Raw genomic sequence first — 20,588 nt, 5'->3', positions numbered from 1 at the left:
GGGGATCTACAATGTGTATTATCTGTGACTTATAATGATGTTTAGTAACATAATTAAGTGGAATTAATGCAAATAACTTTATTACTTTAATGGATTTAATAAGTGGATTTTATTATCAATTAAATTTTTAGTTTAAAATGCATTAAATCCATTTCTATGTTTCATTTCTAAACTTCGATAATTTATAGAAACAATATTAAGCAGTAAGTCTTTCATTAATAATAGCGGGAATTCAGCGATTTAGCAGGCCAATTAGCAGATTCTTTCACTTGGTTGCTTCCTTTAACTGTGATAACAACGTTTATGTCAAAGATGCCGAAATATGAAAGGTGCAGAAAGTACAACAAGGAGTGGGGGAAATGGCTCTGGTCTAAAGATAATTTTTACTTACTTACTTACCCACCTACTTACTTATGGCTTTTAAGGAACCCGGAGGTTCATCGCCGCCCTCACCTAAGCCCGCCATCGGTTCCTATCCTGTGCAAGATTAATCCAGTTTCTATCATCATATTCCACCTCCCTCAAATCTATTTTAATAATATCCTCCCATCTACGTCTCGGCGTCCCCAAAGGTCTTTTTTCCTCCGGTCTCCCAACTAACACTATATTCTGGATTCGCTCATATGTGCTACATGACTTGCCCATCTCAAATGTCTGGATTTAATGTTCCTAACTATGTCAGGTGAAGAATACAATGCGTGCAATTCTGTGTTGTGTAACTTTCTCCATTCTCCTGTAACTTCATCCCTCTTAGCCCAAATATTTTCCTAAGAACCTTAATCTCAAACACCCTTAAACTGTTCCTGTCTCAAAGTGAGAGTCCAAATTTCACAACCATACAGAGCAAAAAGTAATATAACTGTTTTTTAAATTCTAACTTTCAGATTTATTAACAGCAGACTAGTTGATAAAAGCTTCTCAACCGAATAATAACACGCATTTCCCATATTTATTCTGCTATTAATTTCCTCCCGAGTGTCATTTATATTTGTTACTTTGCTCCAAGATATTTGAATTTTTCCACCTCCAATTTTTATATTTCCATTTCGTACAATATTCTGGTCGCGAGTCATAATCATATACTTTGTCTCCTCGGGATTTACTTCAAAACCTATCGCTTTACTTGCTTCAACTAGAATTTCCGTGTTTTCCCTATTCGTTTGTGGATTTTCTCCTAACATATTCACGTCATCCGTATAGACAAGAAGCCGACGTAACCCGTTCAATTCAAAACCCTAACCGTTATCCTGAACTTTTCTAATGGCATATTCTAGTGCGAAGTTAAAAAGTAAAGGTGATAGTGAATCTCCTTGCTTCAGCGCGCAGTGAATTGGAAAAGCATCAGATAGAAACTGGTGTAGGCCTATACGGAATCTGCTGTAAGTTTCACTGAGACACATTTTAATTAATCAAACTAGTTTCTTGGGAATACCAAATTCAATAAGAATATTATATAAAACTTCTCTCTTAACCGAGTCATATGCCCTTTTGAAATCTATGAATAAGTGATGCACTGCACCCTTATACTCCCATTTTTTCTCCATTATCTGTTGAATACAAAAAATCTTATCAATATTCGATCTATTATGCCTAAAATCGCACTAATTATCCCCAGTAATTTCATATACGTACGGAGTTAATCTTCTCAAAAGAAAATTGGGCAACATTTTGTACGACGTCAACAAAAGTGGAATTCCTCGAAATTCATCACAGTTAGTCTTGTCCCCCCTCTTAAAAATATATACAATTATGGACTCATTCCATTGTTCTGGTATAATTTTCTTTTCCAAAACAGCAAGTAAAAGTTTATAAATTTCGTTAGATAATGCCCTTCCACCCTCTTGTATTAATTCTGCTGGGATTTGATCGATACCTAGTTTAATTATAATTATATATTCAAACCTTATAATTCGATACCGGTATTTAGTCATAATTCAAAATCATTACCATTAGACTAGAGCCACATCTAACGCAGAAACTTAATATTTTCGGGCAGGCTTCAAGAGGCTACAGATTTTAAGAAAATTTCGAATGAACTAATTTGTAAAGTAAGTAATACTTGTAAACAAAAGAATACAGGTTGAGCAAACAGCAAAATGCAAGTACCAAAGATACACATCATAGCTGAATAATGCCATTTAATGATCCTGTATCTTTGAATTAAAATAATATTAACAATAAAATTATTACGAAGTTGTGAATTAATATAAATGGTTATGTTCATAATTACAATGTAGGTTTTTTTTTAAGTTTTTTATTCCTTTCACTATAACTTTCAGAGATAACTGGCCACTTTCTGACGCGTTGTTGGTGTATAGTTGGTGACATTGATATGAAATCATATGGCAACCCTGATAGTGAGAATCACGTAAGAGTAATTTCTAAAAGACTAATTTGGCCATCTCTTCAATGTTACTAACTAATACCACATGTCACCAAAGAGATTAAAATCACAATGCCATATATGATAATAATAATAATAATAATAATAATAATAATAATAATAATAATAATAATAATAATAATAATAACGATGTCTTGCTTATTTATTCATTTACCATACCTGATCTTTATCTTCAGAGATGTTTTCTAAATGGTTCAATAATTTTTGAAAGAGTATATTTTCCTCCTGGACCTCTCGCACATTATGTTGGAAATTAGTGGATTAGTATGATCTAATATTGAATTGTATTTTGTCTGACAACATGAAATTCATTGGTTTTACTAAACAATTTACGATTCAAGAGACCTAACCTAAAATTTGGTTGTTTTCGCTTATTTTTCGAGATAAAAATAGTTTTATATGAAACATTACATAACGTGTTTTGGGAAAGGCTTTGTTTTCATTTCCAATATGCTCAGTAAATTTATTACAGAAGTATTTGTGATAATAAAAGGTTGAAAGACTTAATTTTGTCCTTTAAATGCGTAGAAATTTGTTAGGAACAAATGTAACTTTTCGTTGTAAAAAGATATTTTACACTGTTACATTTGTTCGGTTCAAATTTCAACACAATTAAACCAGAAAACTGAAATATTATTTCAATCTTTTACCATCACAATAAACTATTTTAATTTGATTAAGCATATTGGGAATGCAATCAATGGCTTTTCCAAAGCATTCTATGAAATGTCTCAGATAAAACAATTATTTTTATTTCGAGGAGGAATCAAAAATAAGCAAAACTGTATTAAACATTTGTTTGTAATATCTCAAAGAATAATCCCCTGAAATTAATGACATTATCCAAGTTGGTGACCGGGGTGCAATAGTGGCGCTCGTGCCACTGTTGCCAACATAACTCCCTACAATCTCACTAACTATTCAACAAAAAGTGGCTAAATCTTTCCAAAGTTTGTTAAGAAATACTCAGAAATGTCGCTAAAAATTAATAATATATGTTACTAAATAAAAATAAGGAAAACATACATATGCGAAGAAAAATAAAAATTCCTTGTGAATAAATACATTGACACTACACTTTCTGGCAAATTGTTAGTGTGGAAATTTCCACCTAAGCGTTTGACTACAACTTTTTTTTTGTGAAATCTAACACTTTTAAAATATATATTAAAATATATTAAAACCAGCAAGAATTAGTCTCATTTACTTCACACGAACTGTTGGCACAAAATTCCAAAACTCAATTGCCACGGGTCTCGGTTCGGTTCGGTGTGGAAAATCTCCGCGTTACAGGAAAGAACCAAGATTAGATTTGCTGCAGCTCGCGACTCGTCACGTGTCAATCAAAGTTGCCACCGTTTATGGAGGTTGGAGCAGTAGTTGAGAGATCTAACCTGTGAGAATAATTGAATCAGCATCTTTCACCCCTGATCACTGATCATAAATATATGAGATCAGGGCCTTCACGTATGAATCATTAGACTACTCAGTCATGCACCCATGCCTCTTCTAAAACTAAGAAGTGCATGACTTCAGTTGAATGTTTTAACTCAAAAGAAACAAAAAATGGAAGAATATAAAAATCAGCAGAAAAGTCGCTAATCGTATTTTACAAAATTTGTCGCCGAGACTGATTCAAAATTCCCTAGATTTAGAGACTTATCGCTAAATATGGCAACACTGGCTCGTGCATTCCTTTCCGCACATTTATCGTATTCTCACCATTCAGGCATTTGAGTTCTCTAGTTTTCATTTCAATTTTTTTCTCTGCCGGCCACTATTGCATGCGGAACGCCCACCATATCATCACAGCCATTATCACCTCTCCATCCCCGCTGTTGATTTTGCTACGTCCGCCTACCTCACGGGACTTGTTAAGAATGTTTGATGGGGCTGCATTTTTCTTCCTATTCTAGTTCATTATATTCATTTTTAGGTTAAGTTCCGTAGGCTTATAACTCCCGTTTCACCAGCGGGAATCTATCCTATCTCCATGGTCCTGTCCCTCGGTTTCGATCACGACTTCCGAATTGTGTGGGGCGCCCAGCAACGAAGCAATAGTGGACCCTTCATACTGTCCCTATATGCAAGTTTAGGTGCCGAGCCCGGAACGTAGAGCCCCAATGGGGGACCGAGACGGTTTAGACGCTTCGGTGACCTACTCAGCTCGTTGGGGAGGATATATCGCGCCGACGTGTTACCGCTGACTAATGGGTGTCGCAGTGAAATCAAACACAAGTCCCCTGAAGCTCTGCGGTTTCGGATTATTCCGGCTTTGGTGGGCGAGGTCGGAGTTAGCCGGGTAGTCAGGCGGTTGTGTTCAGTGTAGAGTGGGGTTCCATAGGGGGGCCAGTTCAATATGTCTTAGCGCTCCTCTTCTCCTCTTTCGCAAAAACAAAAAAAAAAAAAAAAAAAAAAGAAATGAAAGTCAGCAAACGACAGTATACGACAAGTGGTCAAATGACGAACACTGCAATGGACTTGCACCCTGAGAAAGTAACAGTTGAAGTGCCGCCTCCAAAGTTTATTAGTATCACCTTGGATGGAACAGAAAAACTATGAAAATATCAGTCCATTTTATGTGAGACGCGCACTCGATGGACTCGGCAAGAACAGGAATGCATCTCAACTCCGCAACGGAAGTCTCCTCGTCGAGACTGCATCTGCGAAAGAGAGTGAGACGCTGTTTAGAGCAAAGTTGCTGTGGTCATAACCGAACAGAGTTGAACGACATTTGTCGCTGAACACCACGCGAGGAGTTGTGCATACTAATTCTCTCGACGGTATGCGTGATGAAGAAATCCAACTAGAGTTGGCGGAACAGTCCATGTCCAAGGTTTACCAATTATTGCGTAAGCGGGACGGACGGAGTGAACCCCTGTGCACAGTCTTTACGACCTTTGAAACTTCTCTCTTGCCAGAATACATCTTCGTCTGGTACGAGCGTGTCCCTGTACGTGCATATTACCGAACACAATGCAGTGCTTTAGGTGCCAACGGTTTGGATATACCCAAAAACGTTGCACTAAAGATGTCGTATGTGCAATTTGCGGCGGTGATGACCATGGGGATGCCCCATGTACCGGTACCTGGCACTGTGTGAATTGTTCTGGGCATCACGCCTCTAATTCCAAAAATTTGCCTAAAGTGTATGCTGGAGAAGACGATTCAAGAGCTGGAGTTCGGGAAAATGTTACACTCTTCGAGGCGCGTAAGCGTATTTTAGATAAAGAAAAGAAGGCAATAGATGCTTACACGTAAACGACATCTCTTCGAAATATTGAATTGAGATCGCTGCTCAGACATAGGTGGACGCTGTCACTGAGACTGCTGAGTCAGAAGACACGTTCCAAAAAATATCTCTGCCTGACGATAGTGAAAGATTCAAGACCTGGTAGATCACCACGAGGTCGCACTCCAAGTTCGGGTGACGGGTCGAGATACGCTCTCGATCCCGTCCCCGATCAAGATCACGATCAAGTGTGCGACGATCTGCAAGTGAGTTCCCACTGCAGTCGCAGTCAAAGGCACCAAATCATGGAAAAGATAAAAAGAGAAGATCTCCTGTGAAGCCACCATCATGATTTAGCTCCTCCTGATGACTGATATTGTACAGTGGAATGTGAACGGTGTACGTAGCAGATATACAGAACTACAACAATTGATCTATCATGAGAACTCTGCTATTATATGTCTTCAGGAGACACATCTCCGGCTTGAAAACTCCCTGAGTATCTCAGGATACTACGCTCACCTGACGACCATTTTGCCGGTATTCTGGTCAATGGAGGTTGTGCAATCCTACTCCGCCAAAGTATTTTTTCCTCTGCTCTTTTTAAATTCCACTAACTAACTTACGGTTCACTCTGTATATGTGTATGTAGAGAAAAGGATTAGATTAAATCATCGGCCCTCCAGTGAGGGTGACCATAAGGATCCTGGAACCAATGGCGGTTCCTCAAGGGAGGGAAGGGAGGAAAGTCCTCCTCACATTTTCCTTCTTTTGAAAGTAAATACCAAATAAAATATGTGCCTTGAAATTCAAGGAAGATTCGATAATTTTTAAGTTCACAGCTATAAGAAAACCTCGGTTAATCGAGTTTTAAACGATGCGCGCTCATGTGGTGCTAGAAAACTGTGAGAAAGATGCGAGATTGTTTGTGTGGAGGAAAGTCAATCCATTCCTCCTTTACTGCAGTAAGTACACATAGACAACAACGCACTAGCGGCCAGAGAAAGAAGCAGAGTTTTAAAGCGAGTAAATGAACGGAGAGGGAGGAGATCCTCCTCTGAATCAGCGCATGGGCGGGAAATAGAAACCGACTGGTCGTGCAGCAAGTTTGCTACCGCTGCCATCTAACGATCTTGCATTCAACCAGACCATAACACATTTAGAAGGAGACACAATAAAAACAGTTTTAACGCAACGCTATGAAAGACACCTTATAAACTTTTTTTTAAATTATAAATAAAAAAATATTATTCATTGCACTTTATATAAGCTACTATTCATTGTTTGAAACTTTCAAGTATATTTGAAAGTTAAAGTCGGGTTTATATAAAACAAAGAGGAAGTAGTTCTACGTTAGTATCACAGTTATTTTTGGCTCCTGAATTTCACTTCCATGCATTGTGTACTAGACAGGGCAACAGCCATGTTGTCAGTTTTTTACAAATATATTTGAAATTGAAAGTAGTACTCAAAACTACATTATTTTTAACATAAAAAATTAACTGGTCACCGGCAACTTTGAACAATAATGGTAGTATGACTTTACAAGAACTGATTTTCTTCAAAAGCATGTGATACTCAACTTTTAAAATGTACATGTGGCAACACAGACCACGTGGGTGGGTGCAGTGTTCTCGCTTTCGTTAGATTATTTCCCATTCCCATTTCCGCGGTTCCGATTACGTGTTAGTAGCTATAGTGTCTTCCAACACGTGTAATGCTGTAGTGTGCTCGAAAAATGCTGCGAGGTGAATTTCCTTGTAATTGTTAATTTGTGCAATTATTCAACAATGAACGGAAGTGAAAACATTATATATATTTTGGAAAATTTAGGAAACTCAGTTTACAAGAATAGATTTTTGCTATACAGAAGGATAGACCAACCCCAACACTACCTGGTCTTACATGATGCATGTTGGCTAATTGTAGCATGTTTCATTCAAGAAAGTGTCATTTCGTCCTGTTACCTTCTTTCCTCCTCATAAGAAATACGCAGGAGCCGCCTCTGCCTGGAACAGTTACATTTTTGGAGTCGATTATGTAAAAACACTAAATTTTGGATTTGGGATTCGCTTGATGCCAAAATGTCATATTGACAAAATTATCATTCTTGAAATTATAAATGATATTGATTGATATGTAAAGAGTCCCTAAGAATTCGTATGTATGTATTTATTAACACTACAATTGGGTATACACCCGGTGGCAGTGATATATAATATACAATAATTACAATTACATGAAATAAAATAAAATAAACGTAAATGATATAAAATAAAATAAACGTAAATGATATAAAATAAAATAAACGTAAATCTATAAATAGTAGTTGCAATAAACCTAGGACTATAAATAAAAACTATTCTATAATAACGCCTACGATAAGCAAAAGTAAATCTAACTTATAAGTACTTCTATTTCACCCAACTATTACCGATTTTAATAATTACATATCACCTTAATTAATTACATACCAACTTAATTACATATCACCTTAATTTATTTACATATCAACTAAATTACATATCATCTTAATTAACTACATATCAACTTAATTAATTATATATCAACTCAATTAGTTACATGACACAACTTAATTACACTGCACCTCCAATTACATTTTCAGTCTAATCTTCTCAACCTTTCCTTAAATGAATTGATTTTAAGAGGACCACCCTGAAAGATTGCCGCAGGTAAGCTGTTGCAGACTACTATTGTGCGGTTAACAAAGGAAAATTTTGCCACGTCCGTTCTTTGTTTTCTACATTTAAACTTACTAATATGATCAGCCCTTCCTAAGTATGATGGTGTTGCTAATCTAACATTGATATCGGTCCATCCTTTGTGTTCCATTTGTGCCTTGAACAATGCGGTGGGTCTGGTTTTTCGTCGCCTTGATTTGAGAAGATCCCACCCTAAATCTTTTACTATCTCCTCACCATGTCCCTTCCCCATTTTGATATTTTTGATGCCTTGCGTTGGACCTTTTCTATTGAATCAATTTGGTTTTGTCTGTACGGATCCCAACCTACTGCTCCATATTCCATAATTGGGCGAACAAGGGTTTTGTACGTTAATTCCTTTGACTTTCGGTTAGATTTCTTCAGAATACGCATAGAGAAATGTAGTGCTTTCCAGGCTTTCCTTGTGGTATTAGTGACTTGTTCCTCCCAACCCAGTGTCTTACTTAAATATGTACCTAGGTATTTACAAGTGTTCACTTGTGGCACCGATGTACCATTCAGCTGATATCCGAGACAAATTTCTTTATGCGTTCTACAGAAGGATATTGACTTATTTTTACTGATATTGATTTTCATTTTATTTTCTGTCGTCCAGGTTTCAGTAACTTTAAGATCGTTTTGTAAGGCGGCGATATCAGATTCATCATTAATTTGACTATATATTATACAGTCGTCCGCGAATAACCTTTTCTGAGACGTAGTATTTGTATATATATATATATATATATATATATATATATATATATATATATATATATAAGAAAAAATAGAGGTGCAAGGACCGCCCCTTGAGGCATGCCTGATGTTACATTTCCTAGTTCCGATATTTCTTTTCCTAGTCTGACTTTTTGGGTTCTGTTCTCTAAGAATTTATTTATCCATTTACTACTCGTTTATCTATTGGAAGCCTGTTTAGTTTCTCTAAAAGTTTTTCGTGACGCACTACGTCGAAATCGATTACAACTCCGTCTATTCTTCCCCCCTATCAACTTCATCGAATAAATTTTGTATTAAGGATGCGATTTGACTTTCGCAAGAGTATCCTGGTCTGAAGCCGTGTTGTTTTTTGTTCAGTCACTCGTTATTTTCTAAAATGTTGCGAATATATTGTGTTATTAGATGTTCCATTATTTTGCACATAACTGATGTGAGACTGACAGGTCTGTAATTGTTCGCATCGCATTTGTCTCCTGCTTTATATATGGGGATTATGATAGCCAATTTCCAGTCGTCTGGGATAGTACAATTATTTACTGATATATTAAAAATTCGTATTAAGTAGGGGATCATGGCTTCACCTCCTAACTTTATAATTTCTGTGGGAATATCGTCTGAACCGCGCGATTTTCGGTTTTGTAGTCTCTTTATTCTGTTCCGAACATCTTTAGCCGTTATTTCGAACATCTCTGTGCATTCACTTTCAGCGATTGTAATCTCTCTTTCCTTTTTATTGAAAATAGAAATAAATTTTGAGTTTAATAAGTCTGCTTTTTGTTTTCCCCTTAATTATTTGGTCATTAGTGTCTCTCAAAACTGGTATTAATTCCCAATTTCTCCTTCTTCTGCGCATGTAATTATAAAACCTACCCCAGTTATTTTCACCTTCTTTCAATAAATTTTGCAGGTAGTTCGCTTCTGCCTTTTTCTTTTCTCTTTCTGTTTCGTAAGGTCCTTGAATTTCTGGTAATTTTCTAAGCTCACATTCCTTTTGTTGTACGCTTGCCTAGCCTTTTTCTTAAGTTGTCTGACATATTTTGTATAATATTCCGGGTCTGAATTACTTTTCACTATTTTGTATGGCACGTATGTGAAGGTGGCCTCGGTTAACATTCGTTTAAAATTTTCCCATACTTGATCCATGTTTTTGCTATCGTTTAAGAATTTGTTATATTGATCTATAAGGTAACCTTGCAAACCGTTTATGTCTGCTTTGTTATACTGCCATATTTTCCTAGTTATATCTATTCGGACATTTGTCTGAAGCCAGTTTAGCATCGAGTTGAACACTGTTATGATCAATGATTCCAGGTAATAAGATATTTTGTATTTGAAAGACTTGGAATTTTAATTTCACTAAGAGTTGGTAGGTAGACTGGAAGGGAACCTCTCGCTCCAAATAACATACCTTTGATGAGGTAATGATTAACAGGTATGTTATATTTAGAAGAGAGGAAAGGTGGGCATGGTTTGTTTTTCCTTCTTGACCTCATCCGCTTGTGAGAGGTTTCTCTCAAAGCGGATGGTTTGATCTAATACTATGGCTTTATCCTTAACCCTGTCGATGACTATGATGTCCACGCGCCTGTTGGAATGTGCGGCCGAGATGCAATGAACCTCTCCATGAACCTCCAAACCAAGGTGTCTTAGGACTTCTGCAATACTTTTCCTCACTGTATGACGTCTGTTGTTCCGTAGCAGATCACTTTTCCTGCAGTATTTCAATACGTGACCAATAGTTTCTGTCTCGTTGCAGCCAGTATCCCTACAACGGGTTGTATTAAAGGATCTGCAGGGAACGGATCTTACAGGAAAAAGATTGCAAGAAAGCTTCACGCATTGACATAATTCAGATGTTGAAAGAGGTTTTTTGCTGGACATCCATGAATTTTCTTTAGAACATTCAGCATACATAATCACTCCTTTCCCTTTATGTGGCAGTTGACACCAAGCTCGGAAAGATTTAGTTCTTACAATTTATCTAAGTTTCCTCCCACTAGTCTTTGGAGGAAGAGACGATTTAGTAAAATTAAGTTTTCCAAGGGCCGCATTTTTCACTCCTTCAAGATTCCGTGTATGATATAAGTGTGGATCATGAAGAGGCTGAAGACGATTGCAGATATTAAAATGCTGTATACTGGCTTTCCATTCTACACACAGTACACCCAATCCACGAATTTTTTTAGATGAATATAACAAAGAATTTGGAGTGTCGTCTGGTAACATCATGATTTCTTTGACAGCATTTCTAGCTATTTTGTCAAGATCTCTCAAGACCCCGGTGGATAACTGATTTAAAGGCACACATTGTAAGAGATATATGAGACTAGGCTACACATATTCATTAATAAGTTTTAATTTCTGCTCAGATTTAAGTAATTTTGTTTGTACAAGGCCATTAGGATCAGATGTTAGATTTTTAACAATTCTATTTTTGTCAATTGAAATTTCATCAGTGGAATCAATGCCAAGATATTTAATACGTTCTTTTTTTATCTGTTACTGAATCAATTTTTGAACCTTGTAAAGTTGTAATTTTTCCCTGTGTTAATTTTCCTTTCTTTAGTACTACAGCTTTATTTCTTGAAGGATTAATTGTTAAACCCAACTCTGAGAGACTGCTCTCTGCCAAATTAAGCATTGTTGTTACATAATTTCTTTGTTTACTGATTAAAGTTATGTCATCAGCAAAAGCTAATGCAGATAAAGACGGCAGATTTTCTGATAAATAATTTGTATCTACGAGTATATTGTTCAGTGATTTCATGATCATGGTGGTAATGGTGAGCCTTGTGCTACTCCACATTTACTAGGTATAGATTTGGTGGTCTTCAAATTAGCCTGTACTTGTATTGCATTTTCTGGCAATAATGATTCAATAAGCCCATATAAATTGAATAACAATGATGATAATGGTGAGCATTATGCTACTCCACATTTAATATGTATGGCTTTTGTGGTCTTCAAATTAGCCTGTACTTGTATTGCATTGTCTGTCAACAATGATTCAATAAGGGCATATAAATTTTTCGGTATTCCAGAATACAGAAACGATCTTTTTGTATGCTCATGTCCAATGGAGTCAAATGCTTTAGATACCGCCATAAAAATAATGCAACAATCTCTTTCATTAGCTTTTGCGTGATGGAGACAGTCATTTACAAGAGAAGCATTTTCATGTGTTCCAGGTACAGATATGAACCCTCTCTGATGTGAACGAAGAGAAATGAAATTACGTTAAGTTTGATTCTAGAACCTGTTCTATTATCCTTCTTATTACGGAAAAAATTGTAATAGGTTTCCATTATGCAATGTTATTTGTGTCTCCGTCTTTATGTATTAATATCATTCTTCCTTTTCTTAACCGAGTAAATACATATGAAAAATGTAGCATTGCTCTAGTAAGCAACGTGAGACATTTTGTGGTTTTTAAGTGTCTTAAGACACGAACAGTTATTCTGTTTGGCCCAGGTGATGTATCTTCCTTGATGTTATATAGAGCCTTATGAACTTCTTCTTCAGAAACTAAAATATCGAAAGGTGACTCAGCATTTGTAACCGTAAGAGAAAGTGGAGAATTATTGTTTTCTGTAGAAAAAATATTTTCAAAGTTCTCAGATATTGTTGTTATTGGAATTTTGCAAGGATGGCGTTTATTAATTTTGTTTAAAATTTTATGATCAATTTTCCGTCTTTGTTTATAAAAATTATACTGGACAAGCTCATATTCATAGCGTTCCCGATTTTTTTCTCTCTCCTTTTTTATTTCCGGACTGCATTTTTTGAAGATTTATAATTATTTCGGCAATTATTGTTTAATTTGCGGGCTTTATAATACTTAATAGCGGGATGTTGAGGTCCAGGCAGTTCTGGTATAAAAGTAATAAAGAATTTTAAAACTTCTGTAGTAAGTGTTTCAAATTCATCTTTAGTACCATTTAGTATGATTTGCGAAAGTTTATCTTCCCGTAATTTCAATGGACTAGAATTATTTCCGAATTATTAGAATCTCCACAGTTTTGAATTTCGTGTGGGCGTACATCTGATTCTGGATGATGTTCATCGATATAGATTTCACAATCATTAATAGTCCTAGAATTAATAAGATATTGTGCAGCAATCCTCTTTCGTCTGTTTTCCGAATGAGCTTTGCCAATATGAACATTAACACTCAAACTTGATTTACAAAGTTTTTTGCGAACTGGACACTGCAGTGCAAGATTATATTGCACATTCACATCTGGCATGATATATAATTAGATTCGTACAAGCATAAACTTCAAAACTGATATTAAACATTACTTTCAAAATCATAAACATACGTAATTTTCTATATGTAATAACATTTCTGTTGATAAACTCTCCATAGCAACCATAATGTTCGTTGACACAGTAATTGTAATGTAGTTTCAATTTTTTTTTTATTTTAGAAGTAGGTTATTTTACGACGCTTTATCAACATCTTAGGTTATTTTCTGAATGAGATGAAGATGATAATGCAGATGAAATGAGTCCGGGGTCCAGCACCGAAAGGTACTCAGCATTTGCTCATATTGGGTTGAGGGAAAACCCCGGAAAAAACTTCAACCATGTAACTTGCCCCGAATCTGGGCCACCTTGTTTCGCTGTCAGATGCGCTAACCGTCACTCCACAGATGTGGACTGTAGTTTTAAATCACACACAAAAAAGTAATATATATGTTTCAACACTTACTAAAAACACTGCTAATATTTGCAGAAATTCCATGCACAATATAGTCAAAATCAGAAATATAAATTTTGAAACCACTATTCAGGAAACTATAAAATATATTAAAATTAATTCACTATGAATATCAAAAGATATGCTTCTTTCCATGGTCTACCATAACGGTATGTAGTATATTCTGCTTATATTGCCTTATGTAACTAATCTTGACATATGTAACTGTCTACTTTATTTCATGTAATCTCTTAGGTCTCTACATCTATGTTCTTTTGTATTCTGTTTGTGTTCTATATATTTCATGCATACGATTCTTTGAAGAGAAGACGTTTCCAGGAAAATAAAATTATTACTGCTACTATTACGACTATGTACTGCATACATCATATGCGCAAATGAATAGAGGAAAGGAGAAGGATCTCATTCACAAAAAAGTCGGTTTAACCACACTGTCTGCAAGTACATTTGAAGGCCTTCAAGATAACCTATGAACAGTCGGACACTATAAAAGTATTTGTTAGATAATTGATACAATACAGTAGAGAAGGCAAGACCAAATCATGTGCCGTGACTATAACTTATAGTATTGAGGGGGAAGATAGGTTTTAGTCTGACAAGGAAACCTTAAACCGTGGCATGTTGAGATTGTTTTCCACACTTGGACACTGAAAGATTCTGTGAAGAAACGGCATTATGACAAAAAAAAATTGCCCATTTTCTGTACTGCTAGGCCCTTTTTCGCAAGTAACATTAACGGTTGAAATAAGTTGAGTAGCCTCATACTAGGTACACACGCACACACTTCGTCAGCACACGATGTTTACGTTGCACCGCAATAATGGGAAGGAACTTAGGGATGGAGCAGTATCGCTGAACTGTGTACTGGAAGTCATTCCTATATTATATTTATAAAATATTGTCACACTCGTCATTTTACATTTATAAAACGATACTATTAATATAAAACGAAATAATATGTTCATCTAGTAGACCCATAATGGACATCCACTAGAAAAAAATTTAAATTCAAATTATGGTTTATTTAACGACGCTCGCAACTGCAGAGGTTACATCAGCGTCGCTGGTGTGCCGGAATTTTGTCCCGCAGAAGTTCTTTTACATACCGATAAATCTACTCCCATGAGCCTGTCGCATTTAAACACACTTAAATGCCATCGACCTGGGCAGGAATCGAACCTGCAACCTCGAACACAGAAGGCCAGCGCTATACCGACTACGCTAACCAGGCCGACATATCCACTAGAAATGTTATAGTATGTTTTATTTAACGACGCTCGCAACTGCCGAGGTTATACCAGCGTCGTCGGTGTTATTTTATATGCCAGTAAATCTACTGACATGAGCCTGTCGCATTTAAGCACACTTAAATGCCATCGACCTGGCCTCGGATATAGAAGGCCAGCGCTTAACCTTCTGCGCCTACTAGGCCGACCATCCACTAGATGTCTGCATTCATACAGTGATACGAATGACCTAAATACACACGATAATTATTAAGAGTATGAAACAAAAAAATTAGAACAATGCTTTCTTATTGTGATATTTATGTATTTTCTTCTTTTTTCTTTTTTTTTTTTACTTTTTATTCTGTTATTTAATAAAATATCTTAACAGTACAGTATGTGGAATGCCCCCTGATCACGAATATGTAACTTACTCTTTCTGGGGGTACTAGCGTGTTTATATATAAAGAAATCAATATGTATCTTTGTTCTGGCAATAAAGTACTGTATTATTATTATTATTATTACTATTATTATTAATATTATTATTATCACTATTATTATTATTATTATTATTATTATTATTATTATTATTATTTATGTACGGTAGTAGTAACGTATATAAATTGTATGACATCTTTACATATTCATATACTCTACTATGAACAATCTTCAACTGAAAATGTGCTGTTGCTCTAACAGCTGACAATGAAGTTCCGGAACTTATAATACATTTGGAATAACTCTAGAAATAAAAAAAAACAATAGATAGGCGCAGACAGATTAACTATTTTAAAATTTATATTTTAATTTTATTTACCCCAATAGGAAGCTGCCATTGGAAACGAAGTACGCAAAGAAACAATAGAAAATATAGAAAGAAGAGAAAAATATGTGTAGGAGCCTACTTGTACAGTTTTGAAAACGAGTTTGAACATACAGTATAATGTCGTCTGTTGCTCTTCCCTCAATATCACAATGAAGGAAACAATTCTTAAGGCTTCACTTAAAACACATAAAAAGAATCTATCCATGCGTCCGGTGGTTGATAGTTTAAATTCCCCTAACCATAAAATTAATAGATTTCTACCGAAATATCTTAAGCAGATTTTAAGAATGGACAATAAATATTATTTTAGTAATTCTCAACAATTAATTGAATGATTACACCATCTGAAAATTAACAAATCCATAAAACTTGTTTCTTTAGATAATGAAAATCTTTATACCAATATTCCACTTGATGAAACTTTGCAAATCATTTCTGAGACATTACGAAAATTCAATACAGATGACAAAATCATTAACCAATTAATGTATTTACTTTCTGTTTGCACGAAACAAAATTATTTTTGTTTCGACAATAAATATTTCCTACAGACTCAAGGTGTAGCAATGGGCGACCCTCTTTCCGGCTTTCTAGCCGAAATATTTCTACAGAATTTAGAAGATAATCATATCGAAAGTCTATCTTCCAGACATAATATTATTTCCTACAGTAGATATGTTGATGATACATTGTTAGTTTTCAAAAGTCATGCTGACAGACAAGGAGGTATTTTGCATTCTTTTAAAAGCTTACATCCCAACTTGACATTCACTTTTGAACGCGAAACCAACAAATCCATTAATTTTCTAGATTTGAAAATCATAAGAAAATCTAATAGCTTTGACTACGATATTTATAGAAAGTCCACGAATACTACTCATACCATTCATAATCAATCTAGTCACCCTCAATCTCATAAACATAGCACGTTCACATTTCTAATTGATAGATTACCGAAAGTTCCTATTTCTAAGAAAAATTATCTTAAAGAATACAAATATATATATATTTATTTAGTATTTATTTATTTATTTAACCTGGTAGAGATAAGGCCGTCAGGCCTTCTCTGCCCCTCTACCAATAGAAAATGGTTTTAACAAGAAAATGATAGATAGACTTCTTTTCAAAAGAAAATCTCTCCTAAACAAGAAATCAGATACCACACTCACTGCTTTAACAGATAACAAAAAATCTAAACATTGGAATGTAATGTCTCTCTATAATAATGTGTCATATAAGTTACTTAACTTTCTGAAGAAAGAAAATGTAAAGGTCACCTTCAAAACTGGTAACAAACTTAATAACGTTATTCCTAATAATATTTGTAATTTTTATAAAAATGCTAGTGGTGGAGTATACATGCTACATTGTAAGAATTGTACATAGAAATATATTGGCCAAACTAAAAGAAATTTCAAAACTAGATATTCAGAACACAAAGTAGATTTTTGTCATAGACGTAATAGATCGAAATTCGCATCTCACTTAATAGAGAATAACCAAGAACTTCAAAAAATGCCAGATGTTTTACAAATTTTAAAACCTATTAACAACGGGAATACCAATTTAGTTGCAGAAGAATTTTATATAGCTAAATTTCTTGGTAATAATACTTCTTTACTTAATGAACAACTACCTAATCCTAATAACTCTTTATTCAAGTTGGGCAACAGGAGCTCTTCTTATTGCAACTCGTACCTCCTTCCACTTACATCATGATGTGGTACTTTTATATGTCAATGCACCAGTCAACACCACGCAACTGGCCATGAAACATCGGTTCTTCCTACAGGTTCAAATTCTGTAAGTTTTCTATTTATTAGATAACTTTCTTCTTTAGTCCGTATATTTTTACTTTCTTACTTAAACGTTTTTTATTTGATTATTACAGATTTATAACACGCTACCCATTTTTTGCGTCGTGATGACTGCTGCAACATTTTTACCCATTTTAACCTGGTTATCTTCATACTTCTACGCTGCACACATGTTCTTTTAGCCTTCTATTTAATGCATGGATTCTGTATTTTAACTTTTAGACTCTATATGAAGTTTAATCACTACAACCACTACGCCTTTAAGTGATTACATTACTTTGTGATTGTACAGTTATTCATGCAATACTGTTTTAATTAATCTCCTCCAATTTCACATCATGAAATTCATCATATTTTATATTTTGCCATTTACCTATGTCTTTATGCTTAAAGCATTATTTTATGCTAATAGACCTGAATATGCCGTTAATTGGCGAAAGCGCTAGTCATGTTTGATTGTGTAATGAACTAATGTAATTTTTGTATTATCTATTAGGTTAATAAGACAGTTATTGAAGGATTATTATACATATTTCCCTTATATGCTAACTTGTCGGACCAATATGCCTCTTAAAAAATGAACACAATAAGAAAACATTGTTTTGAAAATCATAGACTTGACACATTGTACGGGAAAGTAGGGTAAGAGTACGTACAATCTAAGAGTACGCACCCGCCGAATATTTTATGGTAGTTTCGATGTTGCCAAAACTGATTGTAATTATGTTTTGTGACTGAAGGAGGACAAGTTGGATGTGGTGCAAATCTCTCCGAGTTTCGTATAGTTGTTTTAAAGGTAAGAAATCTGCTTTTGCCCTCTGCGAACTTTTATCTCAATAATTTCGAAGGCATGTTGGGTCCGATAAGTATAATATAAGTATCAAATATATATGGGTTTTTACCGTCAAATTACTTATCAATAATCATGCTTTAAACCATTAGGGTATTACATGAAATGGTACATAAAAGCTGACAAACGTTTTCGCCATGAATATGGCATCCACAGGTCACATCGAAACGATAACACATGATGAACACTTAAAATTATCTGGTTTAAGACAATCGTTAAAATGTGTTAAAATTATATAATAGACAGTTCAAACATATGCCATTTAAAATTATATATTATGTGACATAAAGTTTAAAACCATACAAAACATAGAAAAACAAGCAATGTGCTAATAGACAAGTGCACAAATAAATCTAATATATTGTGAATTTTATTAGTAACAACAATGTACTGTTAATCTTAACTAATATTTACAAAGCACTATTTACAAATCAGAACTACCAGTTCTCAGTTCACAGTTCTTCTATCTCAGACACTCGAGTTCACAGTTCTTCTATCTCAGTCACTCGAGTTCACGGTATCTCGAACCACAGACCTTCAGAGACAGTTCACTGTACTCGAACTCGGGTCCCTCCAACTGCGGTCCACTGCACTCGAACTCAGGTCCCTCCAACTGCGGTCCACTGCACTCGAACTCAGGCCTTCGGATGCTGACGCAGATGCGGACGCACACTCGAGTCGAACTCCGGCTGGCTTGCTTGCTCTGGCTTTCTCACTGACTGAATAACTGAAAACTCTACAACAACTACTCTAGTTCGCTGGCGCCTGCTCTTTTATAGCAAAATCATAGTTGCGAGAACCTTCTACAGGTGTGTAGAGAATTATCTCAATATCTCTACATCGACATTTCTGGAAGGGCCGGGAAGGTCCGTTCCCCCTTCCCTCCGTAAGCAGCTGCGCGCGCGGACTCGTCGCGTGACGTAATACACCCTCTCTCTTCTCTCCACCGCGCGACGTCACACAATGTTCCGTGGAGCCTGTGCGATCTGCTTTCTTGCGGGACGCTGGTCGTGAGTTCGATTCTCACGTCGCTGTCACATTGCCCCCTCCTTAGGGCTGCTCGTCCCGGGCAGTCCCTTGGTAGGCGGCTAATCGGTCCAGATGCACCACCATCATCTTCCCTCGAGGTTGTCGCTGGATGCGGTACACCACGTCGTTTATCCGGGTCACCACGCGGTATGGTCCATCCCAGGCACGCTGCAGCTTTGGTGATTTCCCTTTGGTCCTGGTAGGTCGATACAGCCACACCAGGTCGCCCTCCTGGAATCCTGCAGAGTTGGCTAATCTGTCGTAGCGCACCTTCATCCTGTCGCTGGCCATCTTGAGGTGCTCTCTGGCCAGTTGGTGAATTCCATTCAACTTCTCGGTGAGTTCTGCCACATAGTCAGTCGCTGGCTGGTCGGCGCTGGGTGGCGTGCCAAACAGCAGATCACAGGGCAGGCGCAGCTCTCTCCCGAAGACCATGTTTGCCGGTGTCATCCCTGTTGTATCGTGGACCGAAGCTCTGTAGGCCAAGAGGAACAGTGGGACTCTGGCATCCCAGTCTCGTTGATGGTTGGACACCACCTTCCGCAGATGCTCTTCCAAGGTTTTTATGTAGCGTTCCACCATACCATCGGACTGTGGGTGGAGGGGAGTGGTCCTGGTTTTATGCACCCCCAGACGCTCGAACAATTCTCCCATCAGGTTGGATTCGAAGTTGCGCCCCTGATCGCTATGCGATTCCCGGGGCACCCCGAATCGGCAGATGAAGTTGTCAAGGAGCGCGTCGGCCACCGTCCAAGCCTCTTGGTTGGGAATCGCGTACACCTCTGGCCATTTTGTGAAGTAATCCATGGCGACTAGCAGGTAGCGGTTCCCGCGATCCGTGACCGGGAACGGTCCAGCAACGTCGATGGCGATCCTCTCAAAAGGAGCTCCCACGTTGTACTGCTGCATGGCTCCCCTGCTGCGGGTCCTTGGTCCGCGACTGGCTGCACAGGTGTCGCATCTTCGGCACCATTGTTCCGTGTCGGTTCTCTGATGCAACCAATAGAACCTCTGCCT

General features: G+C 36.6%; 1 protein-coding gene across 1 annotated transcript in view; it reads right to left on the bottom strand.

Moving 5' to 3' along the window:
* Positions 1-20,588, bottom strand: part of LOC138693468 (uncharacterized) — a 63,853-nt gene that overhangs the window by 8,789 nt on the left and 34,476 nt on the right. The gene's annotated exons all lie outside the window — the stretch shown is intronic.

This window comes from Periplaneta americana, chromosome 17, assembly GCF_040183065.1.
Source record: "Periplaneta americana isolate PAMFEO1 chromosome 17, P.americana_PAMFEO1_priV1, whole genome shotgun sequence".
NCBI lineage: Eukaryota > Metazoa > Arthropoda > Insecta > Blattodea > Blattidae > Periplaneta > Periplaneta americana.
This window is presented reverse-complemented; position numbering and strand designations above follow the sequence as displayed.